General features: G+C 44.2%; 1 protein-coding gene across 1 annotated transcript in view; it reads right to left on the minus strand.

Moving 5' to 3' along the window:
* The window catches only part of hs6st1a (heparan sulfate 6-O-sulfotransferase 1a), a 61,515-nt gene that overhangs the window by 10,770 nt on the left and 33,853 nt on the right, over window positions 1-16,892 (minus strand). The gene's annotated exons all lie outside the window — the stretch shown is intronic.

Here is a 16,892-nt window from a genome sequence, read left to right on the forward strand (position 1 = left end):
CTGTTGTGTTTGTGTGTGTGTGTCTGTAATGTAATGGTGCATAGCACAGTTCAATGTCTCTCCAGAGGGGACACTCCCACCAGAGCAGAGACCTTTCCAGGCTTTCAAACTCCAGCTAATTACTGCAGTCTAATCAATCAACACATCCTCATTAACCACACACACACACACACACACACACACACGCAAACTATGTGTGCATGTGTGACTATGCGCCTGCCTCAGAGCGATGGTATGGATTTGCCGGGGCAACAGACGCACGCCGACTGTCGAAAGCACACACACACAGAGGCTCGTACGCCGCCCTGCTCTCCTGGGCTCACATCACGTCAGAGGAATGTTTGCAGAGAGAATTTTGTGTGCTGACAGGACTCCACGAAATCGCCTGCTTCACAACAAGCCGCCTCACATATATACACACACAGACTCTCCGCTTTCATCGCTAAATCTTTGGCTTCACACTGCAAAGCTCACCCGGCGGGAGAAAGAGAAGGTTGCTGGGTGGACACAAAGCCCCAAGTGTCACACAAACAGTAGCAGTGTCTGGATATTAAAAAGTGGCTAAACCCCCCCTCAACACCACCACCAGCAGCAGCAGCAGCAGCAGCAGGGAGATCCTGGACAACAAAACAACTAAACCCCTAAATCTAGCAACAGCTGAGGGACGGAGCCTCATAAAACAACCGGACCCCAAATCCAGCAGCAGCAGGAGGGAGAGGAGGAGGAGGAGGAGGAGGAGGAGGAAGAGATCGTGGACAGTAAAACAAACTCCCAAACAAATTTCATGTGGGAGATCCTGCGCAACAAAACAACCACACCCTGAATTTTAGCTGCGGCAACCCAGAGAGAGATCCCCGCGAATGAAACAAATCAAGTAGCAGCAGGAGGATCACGGACAATAAAACGACTAAACCCTCAATCCAGTGGCAGCTGGGAGAGCCCAGGCAACGAACCAAGCAGCCCCCTCAATCCGGGTTGACAGCGGGGGGATCACGGCCATAGAAACAAGTTTCTAAACTCCCAAATCCTATCAACCTAAACCTAAAATCTCATCCCCCCCCCTCATCTAATCAAAAACAGAGGAGAGGCAGAGTCGAACCGGAGCCTGCAGGAGACCGGGGGTACATTATGGAGATTCCTATGATGACATTATCAGGATTCCTAACACTCCCCAGAGTGCAGTGTGTGTTTGTGTGCGAGTGTGAGCCTGCTGTGTGTTTCTGAGCAAGAATACGCCTATTAAATCAGTGATGACATTTTCCCCCTCTTGGCTTCCATTCTGCTGAAAAAACACGGTACTGTTTGGCCCTCGCTACAGAGACGGGAAGAAGAAGAAGAGAACGAGGGAAAGGGTGAGAGAGAGAGAGAAAGAGAGAGAGGGAGAGAGAGAGAGGAGGGGGCGGAAGAGAATTTCAATTAGTTTTCTAATACTGTGAAAGCAGTGAGGGCCCCAAGCCCAAGTGATTTATCAAAGTTATGGCTCCCGCTATAATGAAGGCTCAGGCATATTACCAAGCAAAATAAATAAATAACATGCACGCAAACACATGCGCGCACACACAGGACGCGGCGCACATAGTAACCCACGCACACATGCGCGCAGGGGCATGCATGCAAACCCGAACAAATGATCTTAAACGGCGTGCCTGCCTGTCGTGTCTGCTGGGTCAGGCAGACTGCAAAACTGGTGCCGTGGAGACTTTCTCGCCTTAAAGCCTAATGATGTCTGGCCGTGTACTCAAATCCCAAGGTAATGATGTTTCAACCCACACACACACACACACACACACACACGTATTTATTCACTCAACAGCAAGTCCACTCCCTTTCTTTTTTCACACACTTTACAAACACACGCCCTGCCTCCGAGGTGACAGAACCTTATAGCAGAGCTTTTTTTTTTTTTGTCCCCCCTCCCCTCCTTCACAGGTGATATTGCTTACAGTCGAAGCATATGCGCACCTGTCAGACGAACTTCAAAGCTAATACGAAGCGCTCAATCTCTGGAAATTTTTTTTTCAGAACATCATTCTCGTCATCCTCCTGGCTGAGTCTGGAAACGGCACCTTGAAGGCACCTCTTGCAGACTACACTTACGTGCAATACATTTTTTCCACAGTTTTTCCCCTCCCCACGTGCCCTTTTTTTTTTTTTTTATCCTGTTATCTGCAAAAACACTCAAAATTGCATTTATCAGTGGTGTCGACTAATCGGTGGTATCGTCTTATTGATTCATCCTACTAGATTGGTGGTGTGTGGAGCTGACTGATAAAAGACAAAACAAAAAGTGAGCGCCGGGGAAGGAAGAGGTGTGATGAAGCTATTGTCTCGTGGAATTCCAGCTGAACAAGGACAGTTTTGTCTTTTTTTTACCTCTCACTTTCTTTTCCGTCCTTATCGCTGTAACCGAATTCAAAAAAAGCCGAGGCTGTAAGTGCACTGGCTGTCTGGCTGACAAAAACAGAGAAAGAAGCAGGAAGAACAAAAGGGAAACACATCAATCATTCCTCTAGTTCTCATTTTGAGGACTTTTTGCCCTCATTTCTCACCATCTCTGTGCACATCTGCTGTCAATAAGTGAGAATAAGACACTTGCAAGCCTTTTCCCACCTTGTCAAGAATAGAAATACGCAGGGAATACTTTTAATACTTTGCAGTTTTTTTTTGGGATGCCAATAAACTTAAAAGATAACCGAATAAACAGCTGCATCTTTAACACAGAAATCTGCCGTCTAATAGCCATGCATGTCAGACTGAGTGAGTAAGTGTGAGTACATGCGAGTGTTATCAAGAGGAAACACACAGCGCCTGGGCCTGTTATGGTCTCCGAGAGGCTGGAGAAAATGAGCCTGTTTCCTGTGGGTCGCAAATCACCACCTCTGCAACCTCCACCTTCTCTCTTTAACCTCTCTTCCATTCCATTTAAATCTTTTCTGCTGTTGTCTTCTCTTATCCTCGTCTCCCTTCTAGGAGTTGGTTTTGTTAAAATCTCAAACCAGGACTGTTGAGTAATGTCCGGAAGGGTGCATCGCAAATTGAGGAATGGGGGGAATTTACATAATTTCTCTGCACGAGTTTAGGTTTGGTTAGCGGAAGGTTAGAAAATAAGGGTATCGTCGGTGTGCAGTTTCACATGTTTTGTGCTAATTAGGAGAGAAATGCAAGCAGAGGCTTGTAGCTGCACTCCACAGAGACCACAGAGAGGATGATAAAGTTTAGAGGCCTTGTTTAAATGCAAGGTTTTAACTTAAAGGATGATTTACACATGTATGCACACTCACATACGCACCCACACTAACGCCAACAGCACCCCGCTGTGTAGAGCAGCCATGATTTATTATTAGTCTGCGGATGTTTGTCGAAACCAGATCCCCTCAACAACACAGCTCTTTCCCACCTCTAAAAATGGAACCTGGACTCAATCAACTTAAGAGCGAGAAAAAAAGAAAAAAAAAGCAAGAGAGAGGCATGTTTGTCACCTGAAAACGAGTTCAAACGCAAAGACAGCAAAGTGTGCCAGGATTAAACCACGTTTGGCAAAACTGATTAAATTCAAAGAAGCATAGAGAAAGTAAGATTTAAGGTCAGATGTGTGTTTCTCGGCCTTGCTTAATAAATCACTGCTTGACGCTCTGATGTGCCAACAATCCATCATGAGGTCTGCGTTAGTGCTGGTTATTTAGAAACGGAAAAGAATCTGAGAATCTAATTTATTATACTTGATCCCAGAGCTGGGGAGCCAGACCTTGTTTAGTGGGTCAGCTATGCAGTTTCTTCATCACAGTCATGATTTTAAAAAAATAAATTAATAATAAAATTCCAGCATCGTTCATTCATTCATTCCATCTGACCTTTGTTCTACAGGGTGGTGCAATAAGAGCAGTGTTCTCTCTTTTGCGTGCGCAGAATGCATCAACAAAAGCAGAAAGAAATGAAACCCACACTAATATGACAGCAAACTGCTGCATCAGGGCATCAGACTGTCTTTGAACACTTCATTTAAACATTACGGACTAAAGGTCTGATTGAGAGCTACGCCTTAACGTAACTCTATCAATAACATCAACTTTCTCAATTAACAAGGACCAACCAATTAATGACCTGAGGAATTATCAGATCAAACTACCAAGACTTTTTATATGATTAATTTTGTAATGTAAAACAGATTTCTGATTTAAAATAAATAAATAAAAAAATGCTGCCTGTACAAAAAATTACAGGTTAGTTAAACATTTCATCAGGATTTTGTGTTGGACTTTGTGTTGCTCTTAATTTTGAAATCAAAATGTACATTTCTACTGTGAATGAAGGCTACATCAGGGACAAACATTGGTTATATTACCTAAAACTATCAATGTGTAGTCACTTATAGCAAGAGACCTTAATCCTTTGATCCCAAGAATCCACTGGTAGGTTTGAAAGAGATGCTCCCTTTTTAAAAACTGACCAACATTATGACATTTTTTAGAGCCAGAAACCACAAAACCACCAAATCTAAGCTTGGGACTATCATAATCAAAAATCAACTTTTTTCTGCTGTCTCATTTTCACTAGAATCGACAAAAAAAACCAAAAAACTGTGAAGCCATGTGACTCAGCTGTGACCAACAGTCATGCGACAAATTTAAGTGACAAAATCCAGGGTCTTTTTGGGTTGAACTGCAGGCTGTGTGGTGAAAAATGAGCCCACACTGAGGAAAAATGTGACAGGAGCCAAAAAAAAAGGACCTGCATGGAGATTAAAGGGTTAATTTTTTACTATATGCTTGATATAAGATAAGAACCTAGTGTACTGGACTTTACAGTAATGTGTTATCAATATGCAGGTAGTTCCAGCTAAAGAGGGTTTGTTTCTCCCTGATCCTATCCACACTTATCTATAACACAAATCAAAACCTGGATTTGACACAAACCTTCTGTCAACAAGGAGAATTAGAATCAGATGCCAACAAAGAATCAGACCTATTCTGGTAGCGCAGCATCTTTGTGTGTGAAGATTAGCTTCCAGGGAAAGTCCTGGTAGCTGTGGCCTGTGTGTCTCCGCTCTGCTGGGAGAGGAATGGACCCCTGGAATGTGCTGGCTGCAAATGCAGATGATATCAACCATGTCAGTGTGTGTTAGAAAAGGGAGAGCGAGGAGCAACATGTCAGGACTTGAATGTCAGCCGACCGCCACTGAGTCCTTCCTGCTCCCCTGTTTTTTTTTTTTTTGCCATAAAACACGTCATCATTTGGATGAACCCTCGCGCAGACCTGCAATAATTTATTGTCAGGTTGGACGTGCGGTGACCTCATGCTTCAGACAGAAAACAGACTTGTGTGCAGCTCGCAGGCTTCAGGCTGCAGGCCAGAAAATGGCCCGTTTACATCTCGGGCACCTTTGAAAAGGTGACCTCTCAAGACTAAACTTCACCCTTTGCCCTGCCTCCCACTCCCGCACTCCCCTCCTCCGCTCGCCCATCCGTCATCTCATCCCGTGTGTCCCGGGTGTCTTCTGGCCAATAATGACGCACTGAGGCAGTCAGAAATAGACCCTCTGGTTCAGACAAGCTCTCCAGGCGTCTTCTTCTCCGCCTGGCCCGGCTCACTCTTCCTCCCCGTACCGCTCTCTTTCTCAGCTGATCAATAACAGCCTCAGGACTCAGACAGGCTGCCTTGGTAATTTGGACTTTAAACACAGACTACGTATGAGAGACAGGGCGGAAAGAAAACAGAGAGTAGAAAAGGAAGGGGAGTAACAGGAGACAGTGGCGACAGTGTTGGGAGTTCGGGGACACGGAGGGGGCAAGCCGGAGCGAAAACAGACGTCCAAGGGTGTGCGGTTAAATATGAGGACACTTACGGAAATTCTTTGTTCTCGCTCTCTCAGCAAAAGAGAGATCAGACTGTGCCAAGAAGTTATGGTTTTTGGGAATATTTTCCTTTTAAACTGTCCACGTTTTCTATATATCAAAACATCCTGACTCAGATTCGCAGACCTTTGGATGCAACTTGATATGTGCTGATGTGGCAAAGCAAATGTGACTGGGACACGCAGGCCAGTTCTAGTGTTCACAATGAACCATAATCACAGAGAGAGCTGCAGCTAATGATTATTTTCATTATCAATTAATCCTCCGATTTGTTGTTGTATTCGGTGAGTTCAGCTTGTTTCTAAGAGCCAAAAGTGACATCTTCAAATTTCTGGTTTTGTCCAACTAAACATCCAAACGCATCTGATCTACATTAAGATAGACGCAGAAAAGCAACAAATCAGTAAAAAAGAAACTGTTTTAGTTGTAAAACATGAAGCCTCTTGGATGAGAGGTGAAACGTCTTCAAATTCTACAAGAGAAGTCCAGTTGCTCTTTACTGAAGCCCCGAGGATTACCATGACCTGGATGACTAAGAATGTGCGCAGACAACAAATCATCACATTTAGTCGACTATTTGTCATCACCTTAATATTTAATCAACCCTGTTAGTCATCAATCTCGCTGTGATTAAGGTCATGCATTAGTAAGAATTGAATAAAAGGCCCCACTTCAGTCCAGTGATGTTCAATAACAGGTTGATTTACAGCAAATTATTCTCAGAATTGAGTCATGGTTGAAGTTATTTCTCAAGTAAAAGTCCAAACTGGACTGGTTTTCACAGCACTGCAAAATGAATTCTGTTGCAAGCAGGTGTTCAGGGTTGTTCCTGGTTCTGAATTCCCTCCTGGAGGCAGAACAGCAAGCATCAAGAAAAGGAAATGAGTCTGCGCTGCATCTTTTGACAGAAATCTATGCATTTTCTTCTTACCTCTGACTATTTGATAAACAGAACGTCTATTACATCCAATCAAATGATATCCCAATTAACAAAATTACCAATTATTGGCTAAAACATCTTTGAGCGCTGCCACTATGGAGGAAAAACCCGACATTTTGGGCGTTTGATTGAACAAAACAAGCAAAGGAAAGACTTTCACTTTTAAATCTGTAACCTTGTGGCTAAAATGATTAACTTTAATTAAAGAAATGACCTTGAATTGATGATGAAAACATTCAGTTCCTGTCTTCTTACAAAGAAACAGGATTATTGCCGACATCGAGATGTGAAATGAACTGATCAGAACCGACAACACCGCTACTCTTAGTCATTTATTAAGTCAACGTACTAAACATTAAGTGGTTCCAGCTTCTCAAACATGAGGGTTTACATCTTTACTCTTTTTAATATCTCAGTTCTGGACGCTGCGAGTTTGGACAAGATGAGCAATTAAGAGTTGTGGACTTGGCTTTTTTTCCCGACATTATATTAATGACACAATTAACAAAACAACAGCCACTGATAATGACAGTGATCATTGCAGTTGTATAATCCAATCTGCAGATTAGAGTCTCAATCAACTGATAGTTTTATCTTTAAATTGCCAGAAAATAGTGTGTTTTTTTTTCCCTTTAAACTAATTCTGCCAAGTCTAGATTTCAGACCCCAAAAGGAGTCTTCTTATGGTTGATGTACACAGTAAAGCTTCTTGAATCTCAGTCACGCTGAGACAATAAATTTGGATCCAACAGAGAGAATGCTTCCGAGCCCCTGCAGTCACTATCAAAGTATTCAAGTGAGCTTCTCCGCTGCATGCAAGGAATTCTTTACAAAAAAAAAAATAGATAAAAAATGCAAGCTGGCCACGCAAATGGGAGTTGCCGTGCAACCATACATAAAGGAGCGTGTGAGAACTTTAGCTTATGCCATGAGTGAGAAATAACTCATGGTTCACTGCATTTCAGCCTGGAACAAAAAAAAAAAAGAGACATCCTTTTCGTGATTATAAGACAAAGAAGAACAGCAAACAAGGAGGAGGTGAAAGTGTAGCCTGTGGGCTCACGGAGCTGGACGTTATGGTTCAGGATTGGACCAAAACAAAAGAGAGGGAAGGAGGGAGGAGAGAGAGAGAGACAGGGGAGGGAATCCCCTGAGTGCAAAGCTATGTTCGGCAGGAATGTACGCCCGCCTGTTCTCTCATGTAACTTGACTGGCAACAGCCCAGAGAGCTGTCTGACAGAGACCCGGAGAGGGTGGGAGGGAAGTAAGATGGATTTGGTGAGAGGGAGATGGGTGCAGGACAAGGAGGGTTGCACAAGTAATCGCAGGTCATTTTTCACGGTTTCGCAATTTTAAGTTATGCGTCAGTGATACGGTAGGAAAATATGACGACTGGAGACAGATCGGCCGGCAGATGTACATTTTTTAACCGTCAGAGATAACCGTCAAGAGTGGAAATGGCTTGTTGATTAATTGATTATTTGAACCGCCAGGAAAAACATGATCTGCACCTGCTTTGACAACTGATTGATACCTTTAAAAGAGTTTTTTTTTCCCCCACTTGGAGCTTCTTTAAAGGAAACTTTCCTGTTTAAATCTCCGGGCGTGTTATTAATATTACTCGACAAGTTAGCGCCTGTGACATTTATCACAAAAAAAGTTTCTCAATTTTCTGCTGATCAACTAATAAATGAGTCAACTTTTTATTGCTCGTTTTACTTCTTCATCTAAGTGATGAAGTGCTGTGATCTGCCTGTTTAAGCAAAACAGACATTAAGTTATATAAATATAAAATCACACATTCAGCCTTATAATCTGTGAAATATGACACATTTAGTTCCAGGATTTAATGCCCATCATCATGTGACCGAAACCACAGTTAAAAGTTTGAAAAGCAGAGCGGATCGGCCCATATTCAGAGGAGAAAATCCCCCCCATAAAATCTCACTTTATCTTTGGTTTTAGGACAAATGATGACAAACAACTCCTCCTTGGGGCTGTAGCTGCATCCCAAAGTAATAAAGAAGTGATTATTAACCGAATTTGGAACACAAAAAAATAAAAAAAAAAGGACCACAAAGCAAGTATTAAGACCGTGAGTGTGGGAAAAAAAAAAAAAAAGAGGACTCTCAGCAGCTTTGAGAAATCCTGCGCTAAAACAAATAAAGCGAAAATGTATGCTAAGCTGTAAAAGAATCCAATAAAACTATCCGCTGTAGTTTCCTGAAGCTGAGACAAATAATCACGGTTATCGGTGTGAGTACAGTAGTAATAAAAACACAGTAATAGGAGAGCCTTTTTTTCCTAATCATGCAGGCACTTGGGAGGAGGGAGGACGGGGGGGGAAGCCTGAAAAGTGAGAGGGGACGGAGGAGGAGCTTTAGGTTGTTCAAGGTAACACAAATCAAGCCGGTATCCTTGCGTGTGCATGGGTGCATAAAGTGTGTGCGCGTATATAAATGGTCCCCCTCCACCCTGTTCATATGCCTCCTGATACTGAGGTCAAAGCAATCACTTTGCTAATACGCTGACATATGGGTATGCAGCACTCACACAACCCCACCCAATCCCATCCCACACACACACACACACACACACACACACACACACACACACACGACATGTTATGACATAATCCTTGCTGTATGTGGTGATGTCAGACTATTGATACGTCCCAACAGTTTCCCCCTTGAAGCGATGACGAGAAAAAAAGGGGAAGGGGAAGAAGAAGAAGGAGAAGAAGGAGGAGGAGACGCGACGCAGAGTTTGGGGGCAATTAAAAGGCTGGGTAACGAGGCTAATGAGTAGACAGGTGGCCCCATTACAGAAGCAGCCGTGCACACTCATTAACACACTCGTACGCACAAAACCTCCCCTCTGGCTGGGATTAGCAGTGTGTGCACGGGTTACTATGAGAGTGTGTGTGTGTGTGTGTGAGCATGTGTGTGTGTGTGTGTGAGACCCCCCCTCGCCTCTGTTTCTCCGTTAATCAGTCGCCACATACGAGACTGGAGGCAACAGGGTGTTTCTGCGAGTGTGCATTGTGTTTGTGTGTGTGTGCGTGACTGGAGGCGAGAGTGTGAAATTGGAGTGATAAGGCAGTTAACATTCAAACCTCCCCACCTGCCCTGCGCAACCCCAGCGACACACACACACACACGCGCGCAGAGAGAGAACACACTCGAGTTTTTCTTTAGCTCCATTCGTATGTAAAAAAAAAAAAAAAAAAAAGTGAGATGCTTGTTGTATTTGGAAAACAGGATAATGAGTTATTGCCGAAACCGTAGCAGCGGTTGGATAGTGTAGACGTGTGCGCGAGCTAAAGAGAAAGAAGAGGCGCAAAGCAAGACTGGGATTTTTTTTTCTCCCTTTCTTTTGAAGAAAACGCTCTTTCAAGGTAGTGTCAAGTGTTTGCCCGCGAAAGGAGGAGTGAAGGGAAAAACCAAAAACAGGCTGATGCGGCTGTAATTACGCAGACACAGATAGGTATGGTGATGCTTCACGTTTGCTCAGAGAGCTCAGAGGATGCAGCTCAAACAAACCGGCGGAGTCGCGTGAGGATAACTCTCACTGCATCCTTGAGAAGCAAAAGCAAGGAACGCAGAAGGAAAGGAAAAAAAAAAAAAAACACAAGGAAGCACGGGAAAGAGACAGAGATGGGAAAAAAAGAGGTAGTGGAGAGGTAAAGGCAAGGTGGGGGAAAATGGGAGCAAGGAGATGGAAGAGCCAACGGCTAGAGTAGCTCCGGTGACATTTGGGGGATACGGCTGCATATCAATAGAGCTTGTATGGGTAGTGGTTGTTATTATCTTTTGACAGAGAATGGGGAAGGATTGGGTGGGTGAGGCGGCCAGGAGGGCCAGTCAGTCAGCGAGTCAGCCAGGCCCGGAGACAGGCCTGGGGCTGGATTTACGTGGTCCAGCCCAGGAACCACAACCTCACCCTGGGGAATAAGATGGGGACAATTGGCTCTTTAAGAATGGAGGGAAAAGTGCGAAGCAAGGGGAGGGAGGGGGAGGTTTGGATATGAGTGATGTATGTATGTGTGCGTGGTGCAAGGGGTCCTCCAAGCCCAATTAAGCCTGACTGTGTGTCGAAGGGCTGTGCCAAACATGCTCCACCTGTTTAGAGAGGGCCAAGGGGCTAATGAGCACTAGCCTAGAGGGAGGGGAGTAGCATGAGTGAGTCAGAGAGGGAAAATGGCAAAGAAAATTCCAGGGAATTATAGAATAAGGATGACATTCCCCAGTTTGTGTGTCCCCCCTCACCCCTACGCTCTCTCTCATTATGCAGCCGCAACTCGGAGACACGATGTCAGAGGGATTTCACAGCTAAAATTAGCTTTTGTTACCATACGCAATCATACGGTACGGGCTAGATACATGTGACAGGGCAAGTGCAAGCAAACACACACACACATGGACACACACACACTCACACAGATGCCGGATCTCCAATCAGTCAGACAAAAAAAACAAGCAGCCAAGAAAATTAAAACCAGAAACGCCCGTAGAGGAGAGGCAGGAGAGCAGGAAGAAGGGGGCATAATGAAATAATAGGAGCCAAATATTGTGCAACAGGAGCAACAACAGTTTGCAAGACAGAATGCCTCTTGTGTTGTGTCGTGTGTGTGTGTGCGTGTAAAGTGTGTGTGAGTTTGGGTGAAAGAAGCCCATTGTCTAGCGGTGTAACTCAAGCTTACAAGCTCCAGCTTTGCCTCGACAGAGCTGCGAGGCTGTGGCATCCTTCCTTCTTCCCTTCCTTCTGTCCTCTGTCTACTTCGCTTTTCACTTTCAACCGGACTCGATGTGCGTTCGCTTAAACGAGAAGACGATGCCGCTCTCGTAAAATGTAGAGTTAGGGCTAACAGAGTGATGGTTTAGCTCAGCGTAAAGGCTGGTAACGGAGGAAACAGCGAGTTCAGTCATGTCTGGTGACCACAAAATCTGTCTAGCAGCGCCGCTTAAGTTCGCGACTTCACATATTGTATCTGATTTGCTTCATTTGTCAGCCTTTACTTAAAGTCCCTCTATTTAGCACTAGATTAGCTGCATGAAAGTGCATCATAAACCGTTTAATAATCATAAATAATAAACTATTACAGCTGAAGATGTGGTGCAAGTTCTGGCTCTTTTTCCAATGTGATGCAACCTGCACTTTTACCTACATTTCTCAGCTGTAACCGACCAAATGATCAAATGTCGCGACAGTTTCATCATGATGAGAACAATCTTGCCAAACATATAGTTAAGCAGTGTCAAAGAATGGACTCAGTAGGTTGCAATTAGCCTAGCATTGAGCGATACAAGCGAATAAACACAAGCGGTTTGGGTTCTGAATGATTTCATTTACTAACTTTTGCCGAGCAAATGAAGACACACTGGAAACATCCATTCTGAGGGAAAAGCTGCAGTGTATTCAGAGGTCAAGCTCATCTAACAGTCTAAGCTATGAAAACACAGGAATCAGGCTTTCATCTCCTGCAGGCACTGTGGATGCAGCACAAGCTGTCGAAGTTTAACAAGCTGGCTTTGTAATGCTTCTTTGCAAACGCGTAAGAAATAAAGAAAAAGTCAGTACTGGAAAAAGTGAATTACGAAAGTGTGTCGTGCTGCCTTTTCATCTTTACAAGATGGGAAAAAAAATGATTTAATTGCCGCTGAAAACGTTTCAGGTAGAATGTTTTCATGTGTCTTACTCAATGGATGAGGCGACGTTGTGAATCAATCCATACAAATTGCGTGTCAGCAAACTTTGACCACTCCATTTGTACATATTAATTATCTGACGCACGACATATGATTTAATTATGATTAGATCTCCAAGAACGTAAGAAAAATGTGAACTGAATATTACATTTTCTCACTCGGAGAAAAAAGTCGCAGCAGCTCGTCTATGGTCGGAACTAAACTTCAAAATAAGCGAGGCTTCATGGAGGTTGTGTCTGGTTGGGGCCGCGATGTTCCCAAACAGAGGGCACTTCGGGATGTTACTCGTCACGGTCACAAAACATTCTGCCACATAACTCCTCCGTAAAACCGCAACTTATCTCTTCTAAAACTTAGTTTTTTTTAAACTTATCAAACAAAAAAGATAAAAAAAATGTTTGAGCTTTGGAGATACTGATGCCCAGAGCCAGGCTCTGCAAGCTGGATGCTGCCCGAAGCCTTACTTTTGTTATACAAATAAGATAGTGGCTTCTCGTAACTCACAAAGACGGCGAGTACGACACACTTCCCCAAGTGTCAAAACATACCTCTAATTATCAACTGAGCAGCGGCTTTAAACGCTAACGTTCATACATCCAGGTGACCAGAGCATAGAGGGGATTTTAATTGCTTATTTGATTCTTCACACAAGATCGCACAATATACATATACGCCTGCTCTCCACACACACACACACACACACACACACACACACACACACACAATCAACTGGCAGCTGCTAACCCCGAGATTAAGGCCAGTGTGACAGACGTGCTTTCAGGCTACATCTGTGACAAAGAGAGAAAGAGAGCAGAACAAATAAACGCAGAGCAACGTGCGGCTAACATACACTGAGCAGCAAATTGTTACTGGCTAGTGGAGAGGAAGAAAAAAAAAACAACAACAACAACAACAAGAAAATAAAAGAGGAAGAGGAAAAGCAGCAGAGCCACGCACCATCTGTTGGGTGCATGTTGACTGCCGCATTCAGAAGGTCTTCAAATCTGCACAAAATCCAACATGCGGGGCGGCAGAGAGAGGACTTGGAAACGCTGTTATCAAATAACCTTTTAGCAGAAATTAGAAAAAGACGAGGAGAGACAGTGGTGGGATGAAAGTCCGTGCCCTTTTGATGTGCCTGTCTTTGGCTGAGACGAAGAAAAGGATTTTGAAAAACAGAAGCTGTGTTTGCATTTGATGCAAGCAGGCTTTTAGTAAAGGAACCTGGCCTTTGGTCATAGCTAAAATTGAATTAGATCTCCATTTAGCCTGCCACAAACAGCTCTGCTTCTGCCAGCACCCATGTTCTCCTCTACACTCAGCTCTGTCTTCCCTCTTCCCTCTCATCTTTCCCTTCTTCTCCCCCGTCTTATACCATTACGAATGACACCGAAAATAATTGAAAAGCCTGCTCCGTCCGCCACAAAACTTCAAACCTGCTTTTCAAGAGAGGCATGGGAAAAGGGAGGGAGACAGATAGAAGAGAGTCTGAAAAAGAAAAGTGAGGAGGAGAAGGGAGATTTTTTTTTCTTCTCCTTTTGCCTGAGCTGCTCATTGATATGACAGTTTGATTTTATGGGCTTTGGTGTGAAGCAGCTTAAGAGGGCATCCCTCTATTATAAGGCCCGTGACATCTAGCCTCTCCAGCTCTTCAGCCCCCCCACCCTGCAAATATGTGTGTGTGTGTGTGTGTGTGTCACTGTAAGCTGATGCATGTGTGGCTCTAAGTACATGTGTTTTTTCCCTGCATGTGTGTGTCCATCCCAGGCAGACGCTCCCCTGAGTTTCCAATCGTGGATCACATGCGGGGGAATGTGGAGTTGGAGCAGCTGTCGGCCTGGCAACGCTCCTCGTCAACCAAGCGGGATAGAAACTTACCAAGCATCAACACCACGACATTCACAACAACACAGGGTACATGTAGTAGGGTGTGTGTGTGTGTGTGTGTGTGTGTGTGTGTGTGTGTGTGTGTGTGTGTTTTGGCTTCAGTATAAACTCATGTTGTCAGGAACCATTAGGTATTCAGCACAAGACCCCACCCAGAAAAGATTTAGTCAGAATATAAAAGGCAGCACAAATGTAAATGTTGTAATTTGGAGTATTTTTTAATTTTTTTAAAACATCAATAAATCAGAGCTAAATTAATTTCCAGCCTGGCAGCCTCAATCGGTATCTACAACGCCTTTTACAATTTGTGCCACCTGGTTGGATTTGGCAAGAAATCCACTCATTCGCCTTATAGAAACTAAACTGGCATAAGGCTGCTGTTCCTCCGTCGCTCGAGCTTTGGGACGGAAGACGAACGAAATGGAAAAATAACAAGTGAGAGGCTGATGGAAAAAAAATATACATCATGGCTGACGGGTTTATCCAAGCCTCTAAAATAAAAGTAAACACAGGCCAAGGGGTCAACGCTGGAGTGCTCCCTCAAGAGAGGCGAAAAAATGCAAATAAAGCGCATAAATATTCTCTTTAATGGTCAGATTAGCCCTCAGCACAGAAATGAAAGCTGCTTCTTTTTAAGACCAGGTGAACAGAAAGGACTGGAAAAGGGTGTAGCATGTGTTTGTCTGAGGTAATGGAGGTAGAATTAAACTATAAGGAACATTTTGCCTCATTTAACAACAAGGAAAAAGGGATATTTACAGTTCATTATAAATCCCCTGCTCTCATAGTTGTCTGTAGGTCTTCTTTCCTGTTGGTACTAACAATGACATCATTCTAACCGAGCTACCTACTGAGTTTTTGGGAACCTGGCGAGCAGGATTGGCCAAGAAACACAAGCTGGTCAGGTTTGAAATAAACTCCCAGGTTGGCCAAATTTCTTTGGAAAAAAAATAAAGAAAAATAGAAAAGTTTAAAACTTTATAGCGTGTCTCCCTGAACAAAAAAAAAACAAACAAACAAACAAAAAAAATAACCCTGACTGGTTTGAACTGTGTAGGTGTGGTTTCCACTCCATTTCAATTTGGCACACAAAGCACAACATGCTGGAGGCTGCTTTGTACGGAGGGATAGGCATTTAATCATAATGGCTAAGTCCTGCGCTTTGGAGCGGATATTAGTCAATGGAATGTCTACATAACAGTAATAGTATCAGTGTGTGTATGCGCAGTGTGAATGTGTGGCAGCACATCCTACCCTCAGCAAACTAACAATACAAGATTTTGTCTCCTTGGAAGATATCAAAGAGTGTGTGGGTGGAGGCTGCAATGTAATTATATTCATGTGCCCAGCCAGAAGAAACACGTACAGACGAGCACACAGACGAGCGCTGATAAAATGGGAGAATCAGGGGTGAATCCGAGAGAATCCCAAACAAATCCTCGGGATCAGATGCTGTGGTAGGGGGTGAAGCAAGGAAACGGGAAAAAAAGAAGAAAAAAAAAAAAGAGGCTCGACTGGTGTGTTGGGGGTCACGGCTAAGATGCTCGTGTGCTGGTTAAGAGAGAGTATATTAGGGCTAAAACTCACAAGAGACCGTGTGCCAGGGGAACAATATACTATGCAAATGAAGCTCTTCCATATGGTGAGTCAACTGAGCACTCAACACACACAGAAAACATGTCTGCGCTGAAGAGCCAAGTGCTTTCCCTAATTTTCATGCTAAATCTGTAAAGCCTTGTAACAGCTCAGTCTGCGGCGGAGAAAAAGGGAAAAGAGACGAGAGAAAAACAGAATGAGAGGACGGGAGATGGATAGGGAGGGGAGAGGCAGACGCTCAATACAGAAAATAAGAGAAAACCAGCCAATCTTGTCTTCTGCTCCTCCTGATTAGCATTCAGTAGGAACTGGAGGAAACAGTTAGCAGTCTGGCCCTTATCAGAGCCTGCCTGCAAACCTCCCACACTGGGTCACCGTGCTGAAAGCTCACCGTGTCTTTTTTCCCATGTCTTCCCACTGCCTATTATCTGTTAATCCACCCACACCGGTTCATCCCAGTGTAACAGGAAACATTACTAACTGCTGAAAAAAGATTGACCCCGAGACACGCGGGGAGAGCTAATCGCTGTAGGACAAGTCTGCTCGTCTAGCCTACGCCGTGTCGTCTTGCCTCACAGCGGGGGTCGGTCTACCTACACGGTGCTTTGGACGGCGACCCCGCCAGTTCGCAGCCCGTCCTCTGGGGAGTGGTGACGGCGCAGAGGGATGAGGAGGAAATAGGAGGGAACTGGAGGAGTGAAGCATAGACTTCTGCAGAGGTCAGGCACGGCTCGGCGCTGGGAAACGTGTACCGAAGAGATGCTGCTGTTGCGGAGGGATTGTACCAACCCCCCCGCGCTTTATTTTGTAGCGTTTAACCTCCAGTCCGCTTCGGCAGCTGGCAGGAGCTTCAAAACTCGCAAACATAAATCCTTGTAAAAAAGTAAATAAAACCATCTGTAAAGGTTG

Source organism: Stegastes partitus, unplaced genomic scaffold (genome assembly GCF_000690725.1).
Source record: "Stegastes partitus isolate 25-593 unplaced genomic scaffold, Stegastes_partitus-1.0.2 Scaffold83, whole genome shotgun sequence".
NCBI lineage: Eukaryota > Metazoa > Chordata > Actinopteri > Pomacentridae > Stegastes > Stegastes partitus.